General features: G+C 40.8%; 1 protein-coding gene across 9 annotated transcripts in view; it reads right to left on the bottom strand.

Annotated features, from left to right (window-relative positions):
- WWP1 (WW domain containing E3 ubiquitin protein ligase 1) overlaps positions 1–10,829 on the bottom strand; it is a 122,521-nt gene extending 111,692 nt beyond the window's left edge. For 2 of the 9 annotated variants that reach the window (XM_063643381.1, XM_063643378.1), the window contains exon 1: positions 10,446–10,737. The gene's annotated coding sequence lies outside the window, so the exon portion shown is untranslated. Of the gene's footprint in view, positions 1–1,480; positions 1,616–10,445 lie in introns of those variants that run through there. The other 7 variants (XM_063643377.1, XM_063643382.1, XM_063643376.1 and 4 more) reach the window with 5 other exon arrangements.
- Positions 10,830–26,251: the final 15,422 nt, after the last annotated feature.

The raw sequence follows: 26,251 nt of genomic DNA, 5'->3' as shown, positions 1-26,251 counted from the left end.
TTCCCTATAAGAGACACATCATGCCCCCAACCAACCTACTTTCTAGTCAAAAGACCAAATTCTAAATTTGACACATTTCAGAAAAAAATCTCTATTTTTAAGTGGCTTACCTTAGCTAAGTGAAGAGCAATCAGACTATTTAATAATGAATCATAACTTCTAGCTTAACTTTTAGTAGGCATTTTTAAAAAAGAATTAGCTTCACTCAAAATAATTTCTGCTTTTGTAGAAAGAAGTACGAAGGAAATGTTTTGAACATGGAAGCCTAATGGACATCTCTTTGCAGTATCATTTCTCTTGCCTACTCCTCACTGTAATCACCCTGTATCAAGTTTCTAGAGTTTGTTTGGATCAAGTCCTTGGCAATTATCTTAGGCTGTTTTAAACGTCTGGAAGGCTCAGACGTTAAGCTCTCTTTGTATTTACATTATACATGTGTACTTAAAGAATACCTGAGGGCTGGGCATGGTGGCTTATAACTTTAATCCCAGCACTTTGGGAGAGAGGGCAAGGTGAGAGGATCACTTGAGTCCAGGAGTTCAAGACCAGCCTGGGAAATGAGGTAAGACCCCCCCCATCTCTACGAAAAATAAAAAATTAGGCAGGGCACGGTGGCTCACGGCTGTAATCAATCCCAGAACTTTGGGAGGCCAAGACGGGTGAATCACTTGAGGCCAGGAGTTCGAGACCAGCCTGGCCAACATGGTAAAATCCCGTCTCTACTAAAAATACAAAAATTAGCTGGGCGTGGTGGCATGCACCTGTAATCCCAGCTACTTGGGAGGATGAGGCACAAGAATCGTTTGAACCTGGGAGGCAGAGGTTGCAGTGAGCCGAGATCGCACCACTGCACTCAAGCCTGGGTGACAGTAAGACTCTGTCTTAAAAAAATAAATTAAATAAATAAATAAATAAAAATAAAAAATTAGCTAGGTGTCGCGGCACACACCTGTACTCCCAACTACTAGGGAGGCTAAGGTGGGAGGATCGTTTGAGCCCAGGAGGTTGGTTAAGGTTGCAGTGAGCCATGATCTTGCCACTGCACTCTAGCCTTGTTCTGTCGAACAAGACCTTTTCTCAAAAAAAAAAAAAAAAAAAAAGAATACTTTAGCTAGCTAGCTAGAAAAATGAACTCTGACAGAGCACACTGGACCCCAAATAACCAACTCAGTTTCTACCAACAGTTCTCAAACTAATGTGCATAAAATCTCTTGAGATATTTGTAAAAAATGAAGATTCCTAAGCTCCACTCTCAAGGACCATATGAGAAATCTCAAAGGATACTCAAGAATCAACATGTTTAATAAGCATCCCAGACGACTGTTATACAAGGATTGCACTTTGACAAACACTGGTCTATACTATATTTCATCTAATGATGGTGTTAATGATTTCTTGTTCCCAGGCTGCACAGCAAAACCATCACTAGCTGATATACTGGCCAGCCGTGTTAAGTCAGTATCCCAGATTTCATGCTTACCCTTTTAGCAACTTTTTTTTTGTTTATTTATTTGGCCAGGCGTGGTGGCTCACGCTTTTAAATCCCAGCACTATGGGAGGTCGAGGTAGAGGGGATCACTTGAGCCCAGGAATTCAAGACCAGCTTGGGCAACATCGCTACTAAAAAAAAAAAAAAAAAATTAGCTGAGATGTTAGTGCGTAACTGTAGTCCCAGCTACTTGTAGGGCTGAGGTGGGAGGATTGCTTGAGCCCCTGAGGTCAACACTGCTATGAACCATGATCACACTATTGCTCTCTAGCCTGGGAGACAGAGCTGCCGGAGTTTCTGTCTCAAAAAAAAGTGGGGGGTGGAAATTTGATAAGGAGCTCTGCCCATTCCAAAACAAAGCTAGAACTGTCTTTGAGAAATGAGTAGCTCACAGTAAAGTGAACACTTGTTTGAATTTTCAACTTCATAATGCTGAATTACGAGCAATAAACATGATTTAAGGGCCTATGTTCTAGCCACCATGTTTCTGCTTTATAAACATTATTTCAATTAATCCTTACAGTAATCCATTAAGGATAGTATTCTTTACATTTTACAAAATAAGAAACTGAGGCAATCCTGCCATTAAGCAATACTACCAGAAGTCAGGTCTGCCTGACTTTAAACTGTGTCTCTTAACCTGTATACCAAAAGTGCCTCTATTGTTAAAAACTTAAAAAGAGAAGGGCAATCTAGTTTGTTTACTTCTAAGGTAAAGAATATCCTACTTTATACAAAACAGGTTCATTTAACTAATTCTCCTCCCCAGTCTAAGTAAACACAGATAAAAAGTAGGACATCTTGGCAAGTTGGGGCTAATGTGTAACCACAGTATCCTAATTTCAAGTCAGGACTCAACAGTCGGCTTCCACCCAGCCCAGTCAATCAGATTTATGAGTATACTGAACAGCTATCAAAAAAACTTGTTTTCCTTGTTTCCTAAAAGGCTATCATACCTACATTCTGTTAATGCTAGGATATTTTTTAACTACCCAAGTAATTTAGGGTAGGGAGGAGAGCCATCAAGAAGCACCTTCATGTAACTCTATCCGTGACCTTCTTTGTGCCCTGGCCTTTCCTATTTCTATAAATCATGTTTCTCAGTACATCCAATTACCAAACTCCTCCCCGCAACAGCCAATGTACTATTTTCAGAAATTTGCAAAGAGATTTGCATTAGGATGTAGGGGCCCGTTTTTTAGTGTACATGAAATGCTTCAAAAATGCTTTACAGCTATGCACTAATAACCTAAATTCTTAAAATGAGATGCATTCACTACTCCACTCAGAAGCTACAATGTAATAAAAACTAAACACTCATTTTCTTCATTTTACCTTTAACCATGGCATTACTTAGCAGCCAACTTGAACTAAAAACAAACAAAAAATACTGCTAAGACTAAAATAAAGCGATAGTGGATAAGGTTAAGTGATAAAGCGAGAAAAACCAAGATAGCAATCAATGAATCTACCTGTTCCTGGAAAGGAGAAGCAGCACCTTATTCACTGTATTTCCATAAGAGAGGATTACCATTCCAGTCTCTAGAAGGAAAGAGAATTCTCTCCACTACAATGACACCTCTCCAAGGAAGAGTAGCTTATCCCAAGCTTTTTCAAGACATTGCAAACAGAAAATGCCATTGGGGCTGGGAGCTCGGGGGGACCCGTTGCTCACTCTGGTCAAGGCCAGAGTGACAGTCAAGAAACCCTGCTCCCCTAGGTCTCAAATCCAATCACAAGCGCAGAGGGAATCAATCTCTGCCCATCTGCGGCCCATTTTCTGCATGGGATGCTGTCTGTTCCAATTCACGAGATGGGGTAAATCACTACTTCTCAGCAGCATAGACTCTTGGGTCCCGTACTTTGTTAGATCCCACTGCCCTCAAGTAGAAAGCAAGTCAATCCTGCCCCATTATGGTGGCATACTAGGAAAAACCTCAGAGGCCACAAATGTTCTCTTCTTTTCCAACCAAGGAGAGTGCTAGCTATTCCCATCTATGTAGTAAGCCAGATGTGCTGTCATTTGCACTTTTTAGACTCAGCTTTCCCTGTGGCATGCTCGGACTCAAAATCCAGATTTGCGGAAAGTAGTAAGCTGCCTAAGCTTCAGCTTCCAAAACAGTTTTCGGGAAGTCCTGTTTTGGTATAATAAAGCTGATGTTATACTTAAATAAAATTTATGGTAATCTGTTACACTGGTGGCCCCAAATGGATTCACACATTCGTACCCTTGAACCTGGGCTAGATTTGTGACTTGCTTTAACCAGTATAACGAGGCAGAAATGATACTGTGTCCCTTACAAGCCTAAACCTTAAGAAGATCTGGTTGCAGACCAGGCATGGTGGCTCACACCTGTAATTCCAGCACTTTGGGAGGCCAAGGTGGACAGATCACCTGAGCTCAGGAGTTCCAGACCAGCCTGGCCAACATGGTGAAACCCCGTCTCTACTAAAATACAAAAATTAGCTGGGCATGGTGGTGTGCATGCCTGTAATCCCAGCTACTCGGGAAGCTGAGGCAGGAGAATCACTTGAACCTGGGAGGTGGAGGTTGCAGTGGGCCGAGATTGAACCACTGCACTCCAGCCTGGGTGACAGTGAGACTCCCTCTCAAAAAAAAAAAAAAGATCTGGTTGCTTCTGTTTTGTACTCTTGTGAGCCCTAAGCCATCAGCTACCAGGTAAGGCCAGTAACTCTGCTGGAAAGGCTACATGGAGAGAAAAGCAGCCATTATTAGAGTGATCACCAGCAAAACCTGTCCAACTGAGCCCAACCCAGGAAAGCAAAACTGTAACAAAGAAAATGGTTGTTTTAAGTCACTTGGTTTACGGCTGTTTGCTACACAGCAGTACGTAACTGAAACAACACTCACCTGGTTCCTTATGTGTTCTGCATAATTTGTTCAAACCCCAGAAAAAGGAGAGGTATAATTAATTACACTCTGCAAAATTACAACCTGAGAAGATGAAGTCCTATGCCCTTGTTAATGTTAGTGATTCCACTAAACTCCAGGTTCCAAGAGGAAAGGCTTCATATCTGTCATCTCAACACTGTACTCCCAGCACCTAGAAATATGTCTGGCACATAGTAGGTACACCAGTATGTGCTGTGAGTGAACTGTAGGTTTAAGAAATGTCAAGACTAGGCTGGGCGTGGTGGCTCACTCCTGTAATCCCAGTACTTTGGGAGGCCGAGGCGGGCAGATCACCTGTGGTCGGGAGTTCAAGACCAGCCTGACCAACATGGAGAAACCCCGTCTCTACTAAATATACAAAATTAGCCAGGCGTAGTGGTGCATGCCTGTAATCCCAGCTACTTGGGAGGCTGAGGCAGGAGAACCTCTTGAACCCGGGAGGTGGAAGCTGCAGTGAGCCAAGATCGTGCCATTGAACTCCAGCCTGGGCAGCAAGAGGGAAACTCCGTCTCAAAAAAAAAAAAAAAAATGTCAAGACTAAATCAACAAATGCTACTCTTCCTTATAACTTAAAAACCATCTGGGCCGGGCGCGGTGGCTCACGCTTGTAATCCCAGCCCTTTGGGAGGCCAAGGCGGGCGGATCATGAGGTCAGGAGATTGAGACCACGGTGAAACCCAGTCTCTACTAAAAATACAAAAAATTAGCTGGGCGTGGTGGCGGGCGCCTGTAGTCCCAGCTACTCGGAGAGGCTGAGGCAGGAAAATGGCATGAACCCGGGAGGCGGAGCTTGCAGTGAGCCGAGATTGCACCACTGCACTCCAGCCTGGGCAACAGAGCGAGACTCTGTCTCAAAAAAAAAAAAACCATCTGACATATGGTTTTACATTATACATTCCCTAAAAAAGTTGTTTAAATGTATGAACTGACGTGTCCACTAAGGAGGGCTTTTTAATATCTTTGGGTTTTTTTCAATGGTAGAGCTTATGATCTAATACCAAAAATAATAAAATATCATTATATAGGTTGGGTATCCCTAATCCAAATATCCAAAATCTGAAATACTCCAGTGAATGTTTCTGTTGAGTAATGTAGGTGGCTCAAAGTTTCCCATTTTGGAGCATTTCAAACTTTGAATTAGGGATACCCAATCTATATATATTTTGGAAATCAGATCCTGATTTATATCCTCAAAAAATGTAAATTTTCAAAGACTAAGCTTTTATAAAAGGGAAATACAAACTTCATGTATAAAAGCAACAGAATTAAATTCAAAATTTTCAAAATAAAATAAATATCTACATTTCACCAATGTAATTTTCCAGATAAGAAATCAACTTTTGCTTTATCCTTGACAGGAGAATAACTATTCTGTGGTACAATGCTTACAAATTTAAATATCACCTACCAATAGCCACTGCAGTGAGATTACCATTTTAACACAAAGGAAAAAACTGACAAGTTTACCTCTACACGGTACAAACGTTTAACACATTCCAAACAGGTAAATTCAAATCCTTCACATACAGCTCTTAACTAATGTTCCATTGTACATGAAGAGTAAGAAGTCTGGTGGGAAAAGAATACTGACATAGGAACAAAAATAAGAGTTTTAGTTGTAGTTCTAATTGTGGCCACTAACTAGCCACATACTTTGGAAATTTAAATTTTTAAACTTTTTTTTTAGCCTCAGCATATTCATCTAAAAAGCAATAATTGGCCAGAAGCGGTGACTCACGCCTGTAATTCCAGCACTTTGGAAGGCCATGGTGGGAGGGCCACGAGTCCAGGAGTTTGAGGCCAGCCTGGGGAAACACAGCAAGACTCCATCTCTATAAAAAATTTTAAAAATGTAGCTGGGTGTCATGACATACACGTGTCGTCCCAAGTACTTGGGAGGCTGAGGTCGAGGCTGCAGTTTAGCCGTGACTGTGCCACTGAACTCTAGCCTGGGCAACAGAGCAAGATCCTGTCTCAAAAATAAATGAAAAAAATATAAAGCAATTATTACTTCCTAACACACCTACTTATCAGTTGTCATGAGAACCAAATGATAAATATAGTTATTATTTACAAATGTGAAATGCTATACTAACATAAGGTATAGTACAATTCTTAATGCCAGCAAAAACAATAAAATTCATCTATGTATGTTTTTATCATTTTTCCTCCATTAAGTATTAGTAACTAGTTCCTTGGATACCACTATAAAAGGGCAATTTATTGGATTTTCCAATGCTCATTATAATTGCATCATATTTTTATACAAAGAGTAAAAAAACAACCCAGTCTTTCTAATAATTATGAAATCAAAGTTTATTAACATGTAATAACATGCTATGATTACCTATTACCAGGGAGATAATCTTATAGGTGCAGAAAGGTCAACTGTTTACCAGTCACACTACGCTTTAACCGTACTAGCTAGCTACTTAATCTACCCAAAAAAAATTGAGTAGGAATCTTCATTTACATTGTAAAGTCTCCATTTTTATTTGATAAAGACTTCCTGAAAGAAAAGAGTATTCTGAAGGTATAAATGAATAGAGAAGATAAAGTTCTTTTTTTTTTTCTGAGACAGTCTCGCTCTGTCGCCCAGGCTGGAGTGCAGTGGTGCAATCTTGGCTCACTACAAGCTCCGCCTCCCGGGTTCACACCATTCTCCTTCCTCAGCCTCCCGATAAAGTTCTTAAAGTTTCTTATTTCACTTACATCACCTCTCTCCTCCCTACTCCCCAGCCCAAAGTGAGACATGCAAAGAAAGTAACAATCCAAATGAATGATCTGATATTGCTAACTGCTATTCTCTACCCAGTTCATCCCTCAGACTCACCAGCTCTCATGCACATATTAAACAAGGAGGGTAGATACTCTGATGAAAGTCTAGACTCCAGAATCACAAAATGTTAAAAACTAGAAGGAATCTTGTGGGATCATCTAGTCTTACTGACAAGGTCACTTAAAGGCAGTAACTATATTTAATTGATGGTAAAGCCATTACATTATCTTCATACATGAAAGAAAACCATCATTGTCAACAATCTCCTAATTCCACTTTACCCACCAGCTGAATGATGCTTCAGGCAAATCATTTAAACTGCAGGGCTAGTTTATTCTGTAATATAATAGCAAATAACATTAGTCAAAATTCTCTGTAAACTGTCAACCACAACACAAATGTAACATTGTGTCTCTGTATATATACAGCATATCTCTACAGTAAGAGTTCTTATCAGTACACAGAAGAACCTGAAGGTTCTACTGTTTTAAAAAGCTCCCAGTAGGCCCGGCACGGTGGCTTACGCTGTAATCCCAGCACTTAGGGAGGCCAAGGCAAGCTGATCACTTGAGCTCAGGAGTTCAACACGAGCCTGGGCAAAATAGTGAGACCCCATCTCTACAAAAAAATACAAAAATTAGCTGGGTGTGGTGGCAAGCACCTGTAGTTCAAGCTACTCGGGAGACTGAGGCAGGAGAATCTCTTCGGCCTGGGAGGCGGAGGTTGCAATGAGCCTAGAAGGCGCCACTGCACTCCAGCCAGAGGGACAGGAGTGAAAGAAATCCTGCCTCGAAAATTAAAAAAGCTCCAAGTAATTCTGAGATGAGTGTCATGGATGACCTTCAGGTGGTCCATGGACTCCCCTAAAATTATATCCACAAAGCATAGGCGCATATGGAAATTTTCCAGGCCAGCATTTTACCAAGAATTAGTAATCCCCAAAAAGTTGTAAAGTAGCACACATATGCTGAGGGGTAAAGCTTCATGATCTTGCTCAAAATGGTACCACTGTTCTCCCAACCAACATGGATCAGAATCAGTTATTTTTACTTTCTTCATTTGCCCTCTCATCAAATTTTGGCTATTCGACTTCCTTTCTTCCTTTCCATTTGCGTGCACCACAGCTCAGATCCTCACTACCCATGACTACAACTGGGAGGTCTTTCTACCTCCAGGCTCTCCCTACCTCAATTCACACTACAGGCCTCTATCCCAGTAATCCTTCTGAAACAAAGTGTTCAAATTGTTTCACTCCCAACTCAAAATCATATGTCCCACCACCTAGTAAATCCAAGGTCATAAGTCTGGCATTAAAAACAACCCACAAACTGGTCCAAATTTTTACTTCAATTTTATCACCTTTTATCCTGGTACAAATAAGTTTATGTTCCACCCAAACATAATTACGTGCCATTTCCCAAACAGGAACTCTGTGCTCTCTCAGAGATACCTCTCTGCTTGGATTACCTTTCCTGCCTATCCAAAGTCATAATCATCCTTCAAAACCACGATTTCAGAAGCCAGAAGCTCTACAAACTAACCCTCTTATCCCTACCTTGCCAAGTAAGATCTGAGCTCTACTCTCTTTGAAGTTGACTTCTGAGAGGATTTTGGTACCATGTATGAAACGTATATATTAAAAGACAAATAGGGCATTTGTGTATCTACCTAATTAGTGTGAAGGCAGAAACTGCTAATCGGTTCATCTTTGTATTTCCCAAAATACCTCCCACAATTATGCAGTAAATGCTTAACAACTGTACAAGGAAGTAAAGGAAATTTCAGCCACCGTGGGGTAAACAGCAAAGATTACCATCTCTTTGAAGGCAGAAACTTTATCTGTGACATCCTGTATTATGCCGGTAGCTCATAATTATTGCTTTTCAAAACCCTGATGTAGATCTTACCAGCAGTTTCACATTTTAAGGTAAGAACTATCTGAAAATGTTAATAAGCTATGTCCCAAAGAACTATTCCACATACTTACAATTCTCAATCTGAGTAGCTCCCAACACTTGGCTACTACACTTTCCATTTTTTAAAATACTAACCATTTATGAAAAATGATCATTTCTAGTCGCAGCTAATTTACTACTTGATGGCTAAAAACAAGTCACCCACAATAAAAGAATGACTTTTCTTTTTTAAAAGGTGCATTTTGCTTGTATAATACACACAGATTTGCTGAGACAGGTAAAGTGGATTTACACATAAACATGAACTCTTGTTAAAAAAAAAAATGCAGGTAACTGTAAACCAAGTATTTCAGGTAAAAACACCAAATGGGGAAAACAAAGATAACTTTGGATATGATTTTTTTTCCCACTACTATTACCAATAACATTTTAAAGCAGAAACACAAAATCTTGTTCCACATTAACCTACATGCACACACAAAAAAAATTGTTAAACTTATCAAATAGGAAAAGAAAGCAAAATCAAGCCCCTGGAAAATATTTTATTCTGAAAGAGTAAAAATGTCAAAATTATAACAGACACTACACTTCTTTGGTAATGAAGGTTTCAAATATTTACCAGAGCAAAGAAAACTCCAAATCGGCAGAGCAAAGAAAGGATTGTGAACAAGACTGATCATTTAAAGGTAGTAAAGGTAAGGAGCAAACTACAAAATTAAATTTTTTTAAAAAAAGAACACGAAGATGAAAGGAGAGTCTGTAAGTCACAGACAAGGACTGGTAAAATCTGCAAGGTCACTGGAACCTACCAGGTCACAAAAGGTGGAGGTGGGGGTTGCGCTGGGGGGCGGGGGATGGGGAGCTGCAGAGTCGGTGAAGAACGGGGAGTGATAAAAACATGTCAGAAAAAGACGTTCCAAGGCTGGAGTCCTTGGTTTGCAACGCTGAAATTGGGGTGAAAGTCAGGGAACGGGCAATGAGTCCATATATTTGTGTTTGGAGGGAGGTGTTAGGTAAAGGTGGAGAAGGCGAAGAGAAGGCTAAGGAAGCCTAAGAACTGCGGCTGCAGAGTCACGGAAACACTTCGCTCCGCTCCAGGATCACTGGCACAGGCCTGTGCCAGGGCGAACTCCGGGCAAGACCCGTGACCCCACCCCAGAAAACTCCCGACTCCCGGGCTAGAGAAGGTAGCCAAGGTAGGGCGGACCGTCCCCCGACGGCTCCTAGGAGGGTCCAGCCCGGGGGCGGACGGCGCCGGGCGCCCAGCACCGCAGCCAAGGCTCCGGGCCCGTGCCCCCTCCCGCCCTGCCCGCTCGCACCATCAGCCCCGCGCCGCGCCGTCCTTACCCGGCGCGAAGCTGTCGGCTCCCGGCAGCCAGGCGGCCACGGCAGCGGCACCTCCTCCTGCGGCGGGCGCCCTCACCCTTCCGCGCCCAAGATCGCCATCTCGCAGCAGGCGCGGCGGCTGCAGCCACCCAGGCGTCGGCCCCGGCAGCCCAGGCCGCCAGCAGCCACTCGGAACCCGCACGCGGAGCTCGCCGACACCCGACCCTCCCCCCACCCCCACCCCGGCCACGCACCACCCCCAGCCGACCCCACACCTCCCTTCCTCGGGAGCGCGCCGCGTGGCCGCGTCGCCGGCGCCGCGCCCCGAGCGCGCGCCTCCCCGCCGGCCCCGGCACCGCGCGCTACGCCGCGGCCGCCCAAAGCCTCCAACTCCGGACTCGGAATCCGCCTCCCCCGAGCATGCGCAGCAAGGGCGCTCGGATGCGGGCTTACGAAAACTCCGCTCCTCCGGGTCTTCCGAGCGGTCGAGCGGAGAGGAAGGGACAGCCAATAGCAGGGAGGGGCGGGGCCTGAACCCGTGGAAGGGGCGGGGCCACCGCTGAGATGTGGGAAGAGGCTGCTGTAAGCTCGTGCTGGGCGCTGCTAATTTGACTTTCCGGTCGGAGGCTGATTCCGGAGCAGGACTTCTTAAGGTCCGGGGGCAAAAGTAGGCTGAGCTTCATACATGCATAATACTTCTTGACCTAGCTGACTGACTTCGAACCCATTGCAAGAGTAAATAATTGCATTTAGCCGTTGGTCATATCCGAAGTTTCAGTCCATTTTTTTATTAATCAAAACGTTCATCTGTGGAAGCCCCACCACCTAGTCCTCACTCATATCAGCCCAGTGATAAAGCACATACTTACTGACCAAGTACACGTGTCAGCACAATTAACGCACACAACAATCTGATAAAGTAGCGTCTACTGTCTGCATTTTACAGAAAAGTCAACTGGTTTAGAAAAGTGCTGTTGGTTATGTGTATTGCTTTTCGAAGAAAGGCCAATGTGCAAATAGAAGTCAGTGGGACCACATTACTTACCAGGTGACCCGGTTTCTACTTCAGAGAAGCAGAAGCCTTCAGGCATGGATTTCTACAGCTTTTGCCCAACCACCTGACCAACCCCCATAGATTATATCTACGTCCACACCCAGACTTACTAGTTTTCCTTCTATCTCGGAGGCTAGATGTCCCTGCCCCTCTCCACTGCCTGCTCCCCACTGTGGGCGGTTCTTGGCACATCTTTAACTTCACCCTCTCCACTGCCTGCAACTCTTCGGCATAATCACGTTTTAAGATTAGGTCCTAAATTTTCCCTTGATTTTAAAACCTCTGGTTCTCCTTCCCCTTCCATTTTAACTGAGCTTTTTGAAAGAACTGTATACCAAAAATAGCGCCAACACTTCATGAGTGTGTACAGAATTCAACAAGTATCTCTTGACTGAACAATGCACATTCCCGCCTATCTCCATGCATTAGTTCTTGCCCTCTGGCTTCACACTTGAATTTGGTGCACATTATATCCCCAAAGATCATTCGAAAATATACATCTGTGTCGCTCCACTGCTTAAAATCTTTTTTAAGGGCTTTTCGGAGCTCTCCTGACAAAGATTAACGTGATATTCAAGGTTCCTTTGATGCTCACATGCTCTCTCTCTCCTGTTACGAAAAGCTCCTCACAGTGCCCCATATGTGCCCACTCATCTCTGCTTTAAACATGTACTAAGATTTTCTTCATCTTTTTGATTTGCTGTCCGGTCCCTTTAAATAGATGCAATAATGTGCTTACAAACACGTCCTCAGAAATTCCTTAGGTATTCCCCAGCAGGGATCTGGACTCCTTCTCCAGAATGCATGCAGGCCTCCTGCTTCCTGCTCTGTGTCTCACTTTCAGCTCCCCTCATTGCTCAGTTTCCTCCCCTGTTCAGAAGCTCTTAGTACTCACCTAGTCCCCAAGCTGACACCCAATATTGAACCAGCCTTTTGTTATTGACTATCTGTTTGGTTTCAAATGAACAATATTATAAATAGTATTCCATAACCATTGTTCAGGTCCTTATTAACTGTATTAGATAAATTATTAAAAATAATAAAAAAGTATGAACAAGTTTAGCCCTTTTGAAACATATTGTCAACTACCTTCCAGAAAGAGCATAGGCTCAGGTATCACCTCGCCCAGCATCAAAACACAGCTCTGCCACCCAGTGCCACATTCTGACTTTCACAGGCCCTAGGCGCTTATACCTGTGTGGGCCTCATCTTCCATAAAATAATACTACAAAATATATTTTATTACTGAATTGGTATGAAGACAAAGATAGTAACATTATACATTAAAATATTTTGTTTGACCTAAACATTCAATTTCTTGCCTTCTGATTTTAAAAGAAATTAAAACATTTTTTGTGGGCCCCCGAAAGTGTTATAAGCCTGAGGCACTGTGTCTACTGTGCCTAATGGATAACCTGACCCTCCTGCCACCTATGAGCTGAGAGATTTGGCCAATTGCTTAATCTAATTATATCTCAACTAGAAAATTAGTATAGTGCTTCCGCATGTTGTAGTAAAAAATATATATAAATTGCTATAAATAACATGCATAGAGCTACTTAACACATGAGCATGGCACATAATCAAGAAATGACTGTCATAATGGTTATCAATTTTCCCACAGCACTACATGACAGTATGTGATTGTCCTTCTTCCATGTGCCCAAATCATCATGGTATGTTTTCATATGTGTATGTATGGTAGCTTATTTTTTGTCCTTTGTCCATTTTCTTACTGAGGTATTTCACAAAAGGGTGCTTCACCCAATGTAGATATTAATCCTTTGTAAAACTATTGATCTTTTCCATTTTTGTATTCTTCCATTATTTTTTACTTCATACATCTTTCCCATCCTGAGATCATATAATTTATCTGTCTTTACTTTTTTCTACTTGTTTGACTATTTTACTTTTTTCATTAAATAATTTAATTTTCTTGGATTTATTTTGCAATGATGATCTTTTATTCTTTTAAAAATAGCTCATGGTATTCCTCCAAACCATTTGTTTAAAAAATTGTTCTCTAACTGTAGTGGTTTTAAAATAGGTCTACAGGCCGGGCGCTGTGGCTCACACCTGTAATCCCAACACTTTGAGACCCCAAAGCAGGTGGATCACTTAAGGCCAGGAGTTTGATACCTGCCTGACCAACATACAAACCCTGTGATATGGTTTGGCTGTGTCCCCACGCAAATCTCATCTTTTTTTTTTTGAGATGGAGTATTGCTCTGTTGTCCAGGCTGGAGTGCTGTGGTGTGATCTTGGCTCACTGCAACCTCCACTCCTGGGTTCAAGTGATTCTCTTGCCTCAGCCTCCCGAGTAGTTGGGATTACAGGCACATGCTACCACACCTGGCTAATTTTTTTTTTAATTTTTAGCAGAGACGGGGTTTCACCATGTTGGCCAGGCTGATCTCGAACTCCTGATCTCAAGTGACCCTCCTGCCTCTATCTCCTAAAGTGCTGTGATTACAGGCATGAGCCACCATCCCCAACCCTAATCTCGTCTTGAATTGTAGTTCCCATAATATCCATGTGTTGTGGGAGGGACCCAGCGTCAGGTAATTTAATCATGGGGGCGGTTACTTTCCTGCTGTTCTGGTGATAGTGAGTGAGTTCTCTCAAGATCTGATGGTTTTATAAGGGGCTTTTCCCCCTTTTGCTCAGCAGTTCTCCTTGTTGCCACCATGTGAAGAAGGATGTGCTTGCCTCCCCTTCTGCCATGATTGTAAGTTTCCTGAGGCCTCCCCAGCCATGCTGAACTATGAGTCAATTAAATCTCTTTCCTTTATAAGTTACCCAGTCTCGGGTATGTCTCTATTAGCAGCATGAGAACAGACTAATACACCCTGTCTGTATTATATTTTTAAGCATAATTTTTCTTAATTTCTTAATAAAATATGTCTACAAATATGTTGGTACTTCTGCCCTCAAAAAGTGAAGCCTAGCCAGGCGCAGTGGTTCATGCCTGTAATCCCAGGACTTTGGGAGGCCAAAGTGAGAAGATTGCTTGAGCCCAGGAGTTTGAGACCAGTCTGGACAACATAATGAGACCTCATCTCTACTAAAAATCAAAAAATTAGCTGGGCATGGTGTGTGCACCTGTAATCCCAGCTACTCTGGAGGCTGAGGTGGGAGGGTCACTTGAGCCCAGGAAGTCAAGGCTGCAGTGAGTCATGAATGCATCATGACTGCACTCCAGCCTGGGTGACAGAGTGAGAGCAAGACTCTGTCTCAAAAACAGTAAAAACAAAAAACCAGGAGGCAGAGGTTGCAGTGAGCCAAGATGGCACCACTTCACTCCATCCTAGGCAACAGAGCAAGACTCCCTCTCAAAAAAAAAATAGTAATTAAAATTTAAAAAATAAACCAGTGAGGCCTAATTCTCTTCCAAAATGAATGTAGGCTGTACTTAGTGACTTGTTGTTAATAGAGATAGCAAAAGTGACAGTGTGTCACTTCCAAGACCAGGCCATAAAAAGGCATCGTGGAGCCTCTCCCACTCTCTTTCAGATCATTCTCAGTTGCCATATGGCAAAGACACAAGAAGCTGCCCTGTGTAGAGACCCACATGGCAAGGAACTGAGACATCCTACCAACAACCACCAGAGTCTGAGACCTGCTGCCATCACCATGTGAGTGAAACATCTTAGGAGTGGATCCTTCGGCCTAAGTCAAGCCTTCAGATGATTGCATCTTGACTGCAGCCTCATCAAAGACCTTGAACCAGAACCACCCAATTCAATTACTCTCAAATGCTTAACCCATAGCAACTATAGCTGTAAAATAAGTGTTTATTATTTTAAGTCACTAAATTTGGGAGATAATTTATATCTATCTAGAAATAGATAACAAATACACTAATCCTGTTGTTCTCAACTTGGGACCATTTCGTATCCCAGGGGATTTTGGCAATGGCTTACGACATTTTTCGTGGGGGTAGGTTGGATGTTCCGTTGGCATCTAGTGGATAGATGCGACGGATGGTGCTAAACATCCTACAGTGCCCAAGACAGCCCCATCACCCCACTCAAAAAACAAAGAATGATCAGGTTCAAATGGCATTAATGCTGAAGCTGAGAAACTGCCCCAATCTATTTTCCCTTGCACCTTAAAAGTTTCCTGTTTCACCTGTACTTGTGAAAGAGGTGGGGTTTTCTTCATTTCCATTACTCATTTGAATGCTGCTTCACTTGTTTCTTTTTTTTTTTCTTTTTCTACTTTTATTTTAGGTTCAGGGATGCCTGTGCAGGTTTGTTGCATGTGTAAATTGCATGTCACTGAGGCTTGGTGTACAAATGATCCTATCACCCAAGTGCTTGTTGCTTAACCCTCTTTAGTATTCTCCTCATTCTCATGCTCCCCTGCTGGTCAAAGCTCAAAACTCAGATAGCATAGAGAGCAGTGCCCCTTAGGACAATCTGCACTTCCTTAAGAACTCCTTTGAAGGAGTGAAATATCAACATGAGGCAGTCCTCTCCTCTTCTGATGGTCCTCTCTCCTATTTACCTTCCTATAAGTACTAAACAAAGTAATCAGGTATATCTGTCTTAAGGGGTTCCCACCCCATAAGATATAACTTAAAGCAGTTATATCTTATGAAGGAAATTATTTCTCGTGATAGTCTTTTTTAAAAAATATTTTTAGTAGAGACAGGGTTTCACCAAGTTGGCCAGGCTGCTCTTGAACTCCTGACCTCAGGTGATCTGCCCACCTTGGCCTCCCAAAGTGCTGGGATTACAGGCGTGAGCCACCACACCTGGCCTTTAGTGATACTCTTTGTTTTTATTTTTAAAATATTTTTATAGACACAGGGTCTCACTATTTTGCCCAGGCTGGTCTTGAACTTCAGGCCTTCCTGCCTTGGCCTCCCAAAACACTGGGATTGCAGGTAGGAGCCACCTTGTCTAGCCTTTTTATTTTTATTTTTGTGATACTCTTTTTTAATTAACCTGAATGAGGTATTGTTTATATACACTAAACTAATCTCATTTAAATGGTACCGTTCAATAAATTTTAACAAATGAATACACCAGTGTAACTATTACCACAATCATGATACAGAACATTTCCAACACAGCAAAAAGTATTCTCAAGCCCTTCCTCCCCACAACTACTTCTGGTCCTAGGTAACTACTTTTTTGCATTCTGCCACTGTAGAATAATTCTACTTTTTACATAATTTCATTTTTTATTTTTGAGACAGGGTCTTAATCTGTCACCCAGACTGGAGTGCCATGGCATGAACACAGCTCACGGCAGCTTCAATCTCCTGGGCTCAAGGGATCCTCCTGCTTCAGCCCCTCGAGAAACTGGAACTACAGGCATGTGCCACAGGGCCCAGCTAATTATTTAACTTTTCGTTGAGATGGGGTCTTGCCGTGTTGCCCAGGTTTGTCTCAAACTCCTGGCTTCAGGCAGTCCTTCTGCCTCAGCCTCCCAAAGTGCTGGGATTACAGGTGGGAGCCACTGCACCTAGGCCCACTTTTTCAAGAATTTGATATAAGTGGTATCATCCAGTATATACTCTCTTGTTTGTGGTTTCAGCTCAGCATATTTTAGAGATTCATTTATAATATTCTGTGCAGTAGTTATTTCTTCTTTTCTAGTGGAGTAGTGATCCCTTGTATGGATTTGTTACAATTTGTTTATTTTTGTCCTATTCATAGATAATTGGTTGTTTCCAGTTTTTGGCTACTATGAATAAAGATTCTATGAACATTTGGTTAAAAGACCTTGTGTGGAAGTACGCTTTCATTTTTCTTGGGTAAATAATACCTAAAACAGCTAGGTCATATGGTCATATATCTAACTTTATGATAAATTGCCAAACTGTTTTCCAAAGTGGTTGTACCATTTCCATTTCCACCAGCAATATATGAGAGTTCCAGTTGTTTCATTTCTTCTCCAATGCTTGGTAATCCTAATTTTCTTTTTTTTTTTTTTTTTTTTTTTTTTTGAGACAGAGTCTTGCTCTGTCGCCCAGGCTGGAGTGCAGTGGCGCAATCTCGGCTCACTGCAAGCTCCGCCTCCCGGGTTCACGCCATTCTCCTGCCTCAGCCTCTCTGAGTAGCTGGGACAACAGGCGCCTGCCACCACGCCCGGCTAATTTTTTGTGTTTTCAGTAGAGACGGGGTTTCACCGTGGTCTTGATCTCCTGACCTCGTGATCCGCCTGCCTCGGCCTCCCAAAGTGCTGGGATCACAAGCGTGAGCCACCTCACCTGGCCCCTAATTTTCAATTATTGTATTTAAATTTGCATTTTCTTAATAACTAATCATGTTGAGTATCTTTTCCTGTCCTTAAGGGGCATGTGTGTATTTGAACAGACGTATCTGTTCAAACCTTTTGTCTACTTCAAATTGGTTTCTTCCTCTTATTACTGGGGTGTGTATATTCTGTCTTTTATACTATCCTTTGTCAGATATTGGTGTTGTGAATATTTTCTCCCAGATTATGGCTTGCTATGGCAGTCAACCTCCAAGATGGACCCCATTGATTCTGGACTCCTGGTATGCATACACTGTTATACAGTACTTTCCCCTATTGACTGACCTGTGTGACTGAGAGAAAATTGTAGAAGTGATAGTACATGTCTTCTGAGACAACATCATAAAAGATATTGCAGCTCCCACCTTGCCCCCTTGGGTTACTCTTGCTCTAGAGAAAGACAGTCCTTTAGCAAGGATCTTGCCTTGCTGTCTTGCCTCAGACAGGAACTGAGGCCTGTTGATAAATGGACAGCAGCAATTTGCTAGCCATATGTGGCACCTTGGAAATGGATCTTCCAATCCCTCTCAAGTCTTCAGATGACTGCAAGCTCATGTAACACTCTATGCCAGAAGTAGCCAGCCAAGAAATACATATATTCCAGATCTGCAAAAACTGTGACAAATAATAAATCTGTATTATTGTTTTCAGCCGCTAGGTTTTAGAGAAATTTTTATACAACAAATATACTTGCATTTTCATTTTCTTAACAATGTGTTTTGAAAAGTCTATGTTTTTATTTTGATGAAGTTCACATCATTTTGTGACATATTTAAGAAATTTTACTTACTTTAAGACAGTGAAGATTTGTTAATACTTTTTTTCTTAAAGTTTATACCTTTAGCTTTTACATTTGGGTCTATAATCTATTTCAAAATAATTTTTGCATATGGTGAGAGGAAAGAGTCAATGCTCTTTTTTTTTCTAAATGGATATATGGTTGTTTCAATAGCATTTGTTGAAAAGACAATCCTTTCCCCATTGAATTACTTTGGAACTTTTGTGAAAACTCTATGTCTATTTCTGCACTCTCTATTCCTTCCATTGAACCATATGTCTATCCTTACACAAATATCACACTGTCTTGATTACTATAACTTTAGAAAGTCTTAAAATTGGGAAGTGTAAATTTTCCAAATTTGTTCTTTTTCAAAATGGTTTTGACTCTTCCAGGTTCTTTGCATATTTTATGCTTTTTGATGCTGCAAGAGATCTTCAACAAGTTCATAGAAATATGCATATTTTGAAAAAAACTATGCATGGATTTTAAAATGTTTTGCCCCCAGATGAACTCATACTAACTTGTTATAACATGTATGAGCAGGATGTAGTTTGAGTCACTAAGAAGGATAAGACATCAGTTTGAAAAAAAGCCCCTATCAGAGTAGCATGAATTCTGCTAGAGTTGAAGCAAGAACAAACATCAAACTTATGGGGAAACTTGGGTAGAACAATGGTAAAATCTCTGATGCTTTATGAAAAATTTATGGGGACAATGCACCAAAGAAATCAACAGTTTACAAATGGATAACTCATTTTAAGAAGGGAGCAGATTATGCAAAAGATGAAGCCTGCAATGACAGACCTTCACATCAGTTTGCAAGGAAAAAATTCACCTTGTTCATACCCTCATTCAAGAGGCCTGACAATTAGCAGGAGAAACAATAGCCACCACAGAAAACTCAAATCTCATAGCTTACACAATCTGACTGAAAAACTAAAGTGGAGCAAACTTTTCACTCAACAGGTGCCAAAACCATTGTACCCAGATCAACTGCAAACAAGAGCAGAGCTTTTAATGGAAATTTTAAATGAGCAGGATAAAAATCCTGAAGCATTTCTTTCAAGAATTGTAACAGGGGATGAAACATGGCTTTACCAATATAATCCTGAAGACAAAGTACAATCAGAGCAATGGCTACCAAGAGGTGGAAGTGGTCCAGTCAAAGCAAAAGCAGACCTGCCAAGAGCAAAGTTCGTGGGAATAGTTTTTTGGGATGCTTATTTTGCTTGTTGACTTTGAAGAGCCAAAGAACAATAATATCTGCTTGTTACAAGAGTGTTTTGAGAAAGTTTGCTAAAGCTTTAGCAGAAAAATTTCTGGAAAAGCTTCACCAGACAGTCTTTTTCTACCCCAACAATGCTCCCGCTCATTCTTCTCATCAAACAAGGGCAATTTTACAAGACGCTCAATGAGAAATCATTAGGCATCCACCTTAAAGTCCTAATTTGGCTCTTTCTAACTTATTTTTGTTTCCTAATCTTAAAAAATCTGCAAAAGGCTCCCATTTTTCTTCAGTTAATCATGTAAAAAAGATATGGTTAAATTTCCAGGACTCTCAGTTTTTTTAGGGATGGATTAAATGACTGATGCCATCACTTACAACCATGGTTGACCTCGATGGAGCTTATGTTGAGAAATAAAGTTTATGTTCTTTATCTTTTAATTCAGTTTTTCCATGAACATTTTGAAGTACCCTCATATTATAAATGATATTTCATTGTTAGTGGTTCATTAATAGGGTATTTAAATACAATTCTTTTTAAATATTAGTCCTGTACACTGAGATCATGTTTAGAAACCTATTAGTTCTAGTAGTATTTTATATATTTCTTTTGATTTTCTATGTATACAATCATGTTTCTCCAAATTAAGAGTTTTATTTTTTCCTTCCATTCTGTATGCTTTTAGTTCCTTTTCTTGCCCTATTGCATGGACTAGAACATCCTGTACAATGTTGAGCAGAAGTGATGAGAAATACATCCTTACCTTGTTCCTGATTTTCAGGCAAAGCATTCAGTGTTTTACTATCAAGTATACTATCTGTAGGCTTTTTGTATATGTAATTTATGAGGTTGAGGAAGTTCCCTTCTTTTCTTAGTTTGCTCGGAGCTTTTTATATTTTTGAGATAGGGTCTGAGTCACCTAGCCTGGAGTGCTGTGTCACGATCATGGCTCACTGCAGCCTCAACTTCCTGGGCTCATGTGATCCTTCCACCTCAGCCTTCTGAGTACCTGGGACTACAGATGCATACCACCACACTCGGCTCATTTTTTGTAGAGACAGGGTTTCACTATGTTGCCCTGGCTGGTCTCGAACTCCTGGACTCAAGTGATCCTCTCACCACAGCCTCCCAAAGTGCTGGGATCACAGACATGAGCCACTGTGCTTGGCCTGTCAAAAGCTTTTTAATCATGAATAAATGCTACATTTGTATCAGTGCTTGGTGGTTGGGGGGGGCATCTTTTGAGATGATCTTTTTGTTTTTGTGTTTAGACTATTAATATGATTGATTAAATGTTTTGATTTTCAAATGTCAAACTAACCTTATATTTCTGGGATAAACCACACTTGGTCATGATGCATTCTCCCTTTTATATATTGCTGGGTTTTTATTTGCTAATGTTTTAACGGATGTTAATGAATCCAAATTCATTAGGGATATTGATCTGTAGTTTTCTTCTAATATCTTTGTCTATATTATCATGGTGAGACTGACCTGATAAAATGAGCTTGGAAGTGTATGCTCCTTATCTATTACCTACCCTAGAGTTTTCTTTTTGAGAAAGTTTAAAGTGTGAATTTAATTTCTTTTATAAATTAAAGACAGTTCACCTTTTCTATTTTTTTATGGCAGTTTGGGTAATTTTGTCTTTTAAGATATTTGTCCATTTCATGTAAGTTTTCAGGTTTATTGATCCAGAATTGCTAATCATATTTCTTTGTTATTCCTTAATATTTATAGGATTGTAGTGATGTCCCATCTTTTACTTCTAATATTTGTAATTTGTATATTCTCTGCCTTTTATATGATCAATTTGGTTAAACGTATTTCAATTCAATCTTTTCGAAGAAGAGCTTTGATTTCATTAATGTTATTGTCTGCCTATTTTCTCTTTCATTTATTTTAGCTTTCATTTTTATTATTGCTACATTTCTACTTACTTTGGGTGTATTTGCTCTTGTTTTGCAAATAAACCCAGCTACTGGGGAAGCTGAGGTGCAAGGATTGCTTGAGCCCAGGAGGTTGAACCTGCAGTGAGCCATGATCACACCACCACATTGTGCCTGGGTGACAAGCAAGACCCTGTCCCAAAAAGTTAAAAAAAAAAAAGAAAGAAAAGAAATTTAATTGCCATTGTAACAGTTCTAAGAGGTGGGAATTTTAGTTGCTGATTATGCTATGAGAGCTCTATCTTCATGGGTGGGATTGGTGCTCTTATAAAATGGTGAATTCACGCCCCTTTTGCTCTCTCTTTACCCTTCCATATTCTGCCATGATATGACACAGCAAGAAGGCCCTTCCAAGATGCTAGCACCTTGATCTTAGACTTCCCAGCTTCCAGATTCACAAACGAATAAATTTCTGTTCATTATAAATTACTCAGTCTCAAGTATTCTGTTATAGCAGCAGAAAATGGACCAAGACACGCACCATTTTGCTGTTGTTTCTTTCAAAATATTTGTCTATATCATTGGTTTTGAACTGTTTGGATTATTGTATGTCTTTGTGTGATTTGCTATGTATTTACATACACAGGGCCACCCCTTGAGATTTAAATAAAATTGGCTCCAACCCCTTAGCCAACAGCCCATTGGAAGTCTAGTCTCTCTCCCTCCTACAGCCTTTCTGAATTCCCAAAAACATATGTTCACATGGTCTCTTCTGGCTGTGTGAATAAGCTCCTAATTAACTTTTGCTTTCACACATACACATCCCACATGGCTGGTCTCTTCTCTGTTCTACACTAGACACAAATCTCAAGACTCTTTTTAATTTCTTCTCACCACCCTATCCCCCCAAAAAGAAAACTTCACTTATAAAAGTTGTTCTTTGTTTGTAGCATCCTCCCCACTGACAGGGGAGAAAAAAGGGATTTGCATACGGCAATGCAACCAATTTAAAATTGGTCTTTAGGAGCTCCCTGCTTTCAGAAGCCCTTCAGCCAACCCATGGCCAGGAATTTCTCACCAGCTGCTTCTCTCCACACACATGGTGCTGCTTCTTCTCTTCACTCTCTTTTCATATAAATTATTTTTTATTTCTTAAGCAGAGTGGTTTGCTTGTCTCTTTGTTTCATTATGTTCTTCCAAACTATGCCCCTAGGATCTTGCCTCTTACTTTCATGCAATATATTAAGATATCTTTCTCAAAAAATGATTTATTTCCCAAGAGAAATTCTCACAGAAAATGTCAAAATCACTTTTCTTCATCTCATGAAACAAGGATCTATTTCTAGGTCATCTATTCTGTTCCTTTTCTTTTTCTTCTTTTTTTTTTTTTTGTTGTTATTGTTGTTATTGTTTGGTTGGTTTTTGAGATAGGGTCTTGGTCTGTTGACCGGGCTGGAGTGCAGTGGTGAAAGCATAATTCACTGCAGCCTTGACTTCCTGGGCTCAAGCAAAACTTCTGCCTCAGCCTCCCATGTAACTGGGATCACAGGCACGTGCCACCACATCCAGCTAATTTCTTTTTTAGTTTTGTGGAGACAGGGTCTCTCTTTGTTATGTGGGCTGGTCTCAAACTTCTGGCCTCAAGTAATCCTCCTGCCTTGGCCTCACAAAGTGCTGGGATTATAGGCATGAGCCACCACACCCAGCCCTTTTTTGTTCTTTTTTACCTGTCAGTATCACACTATTAATTACTGTAACTATATTATATAATTTAATACCTATAAGCAAGGTTTATATACCAAATGTTTAACAGCTAGTAAAGCACAACCATAAACCAATCAGAGCAAATGAACTGACCAATCACAACAGGGCACTGGGCACATACCACAGTGTATGAGCATAAGTGTGTGTACAGGGTCTCATTACCCTCTCTTTTCAAAATTTTCTTGCTTATTCTTGCGTGATTATTATTATTGGTTATATTAGTTATTTTGTCTATTTTTTTAAAAAAACCTCATCAAGATGGTGTTTGGGATTGCACTGAACCTAATTTGGGAAGAACTGATATTTTAAAATACTTGATTCTCTCCATTCTATTTTCCTCTCCCTTCCTTCCTCGTGATCCTGAATAAAGCAGCTACTGTGTTTGGTGGGGTTTCAGGACACTGAGTGGGCCATATTCATGAGCAGAAATAGTGACAATGTGTTCAAAGGTCAGGGTACGCAGTTTCCTTTGAGCAGGTGTACATACCATTACTGTTCTTTTTTCTCTCTCTCTCCATTTTTCTACTCCTCATAGCTCTCTTTACTTTTTCCTTTAATACAACATTAGTGATAGTCCAAGCTGTGGGAAACCAAAAATATTTGGGGATTAGTATCACCATGAAGGCCCCTAATAATAAAGTGTTACTTTGCTCATCTTTGTTATTGTCATTGTCACCTATTTATATTCCTCAGGGACCTTTCAGGAAGAAGAAGTGTCTGGACCACAGCTAGATTTAAGTATGCCTGTGTCCTCTAATACCATCTTAATTATTCCACTGTCACTTCTTTTTGTTTTTAGAGACAGGGCTGGAGTGCAGTGGTGCCGTGGCATGATCATAGCTCATTGCAGCCTCAGCCTCCTGGGCTCTCAAGGAATCCTCCCACCTCAGCCACCTGAGTAGCTGGTACCACAGTCACGCACCAGTATGCCTAGCTAATTTTTTGATTTCTTTGTAGACAAGCCTGTTGCCCAGGCTTGTCTTGAACTCCTGGACTCAAGTGATCCTCCTGACTTAGTCTGTCAAAATGCTGGGATTACAGTTGTGAGCCACCATGCCTGGCTTCACTATCACTTCTAACAGTCTCTTCATTAGAGAACATAGTATTCTTGGCATTTATTTACATCCACTTGTATTTCCCCCAGCAAAATGTTATATTTTTCTTTGTATAGATCCACCAGATTAAAAATTTGGCCAGAAAAACTATATTAACTAATATTAAATCTATACTAGCACATCAATTGCTTTTTTCCAACCCCTTTCAGGATGATGTGTAATTTTTCCCTTTTTATTCATTGACAGGTTGTATTATATTAATGGGTTTCCTCATAACGATTTATCCTTGCATTCCTAGATTAGTCTTTTCTTGTTTGTAGTGGTTTTTATATTAAACAGTCTATGGAAAGCACTTGACAGTTAGGTCATCCTCATCTGAGAGACCTCCAAGTACCTGTAGTCCTCCGTCTCTGGGATGCATTTTTGCCCAATAACACCAACACTGACAACAGCTGAGCACAGCAGTGATGAGTTCTTGACCCAAAGATGTTCATTTATAAAACCAGCCTGTTGCCTAAGACAGGGCCTGAGAGAAGGGCTTGCCAACCCTCTCCTGGAAGATGACAGTCTGGCAGTATCAGATACTCAGAATGAGATATCGAAAACAGACTGGCATGGAAACAAAGAGAGAGAAGCAATAATCAGAAGCCATGGAGTAAGAGTAAAAACAGTTAGATTGAAGTAGTGGTAAAACAGAAACAGACACTGTAGAAGCAGAGATACATTTAGCCACAAATATGGAAGAGTAGCAAAAATAGCAAAAGGTACTTGCTGTGAGGGATCATAGGACAAATGGGATTCCCATGTTGATTACTGTGGTTGTGAAGCTCTGGAGCATCAATGCATCCTGAATGTCATTCCAGTCTTTCAGGAGACCTGGCCATATGACTGTGGAAAGACTATTTTTGCATATATCCCCTGTATCAGCTGAAATTACTTACATATGGCTTTTTTTCTGCCTGAAAAATACCAACCAGTTGAATTATTCTCCTAAAATGCTGCTAGATTCAATTTTTCCAGTAAGTTTTTAAAAGATTTGTTTGGAGGATTTGGCTACAGCTTTCTTGTGTGTGTGCATTCACATGTACACACTAACTTTGTAGGCTGAATTTTGCTATGTTACCTCCTGTTTCCTTCTCTAGTGAATCCTCTGTATTATCTGTCTTATCAGTTCACTTTGAAGGGTCCAACAAAATTAGTTGCAATTTATAATTTCTATTATTGCATAGCTTATCTTCACTCTTATACTTGATGAGTGTACCTCAGATGCTGAATCCATATTTTTAAAAAAAATCTATAGTTTTGTAAAACTGGGTGCCAAATTCCAAATAAAAATTCAAAACTTCTAAACACCGTGTTACATTTTTTTTTGACTACTCTACTTTCTGAAGTATCTGGAATTTATAACATGGAAATGTTATGCTATTTCTTGCGAACAAGCTTTTAAGGTTTAGTATCATAGTAGGTTTAGGAATCCAGGTGTCTCACAGATTGGTTGTGTTAATGACCCCACTTATGTCCTCCATGAAATCACAGTGTTTGTCTTATAAGTTTAAAGTGCTTGTCCCCCACCAAACAGTCCCCACTCTGGCCTTGGGCATGTGATTTGCTTTGGTCAATAGGATGTTACCAGGCCAGGCGCAACAGAGCAGAACTCTGTCTCAAAAAAAAAAAAAAAAAGAATATCTGCCATATATAAATGTTGTCTGTGACTGGGCACCTCAAAAAGCAGTGAGTTCACCTCATTGATTAATTACTATTTGAGCATCTCTGTGTTATCTATGTCTA

This window comes from Symphalangus syndactylus, chromosome 7 (genome assembly GCF_028878055.3).
Source record: "Symphalangus syndactylus isolate Jambi chromosome 7, NHGRI_mSymSyn1-v2.1_pri, whole genome shotgun sequence".
Classification (NCBI taxonomy): domain Eukaryota; kingdom Metazoa; phylum Chordata; class Mammalia; order Primates; family Hylobatidae; genus Symphalangus; species Symphalangus syndactylus.
Note: the sequence above shows the minus strand (reverse complement) of the source record. Positions and strands in the feature narration are given on the sequence as shown.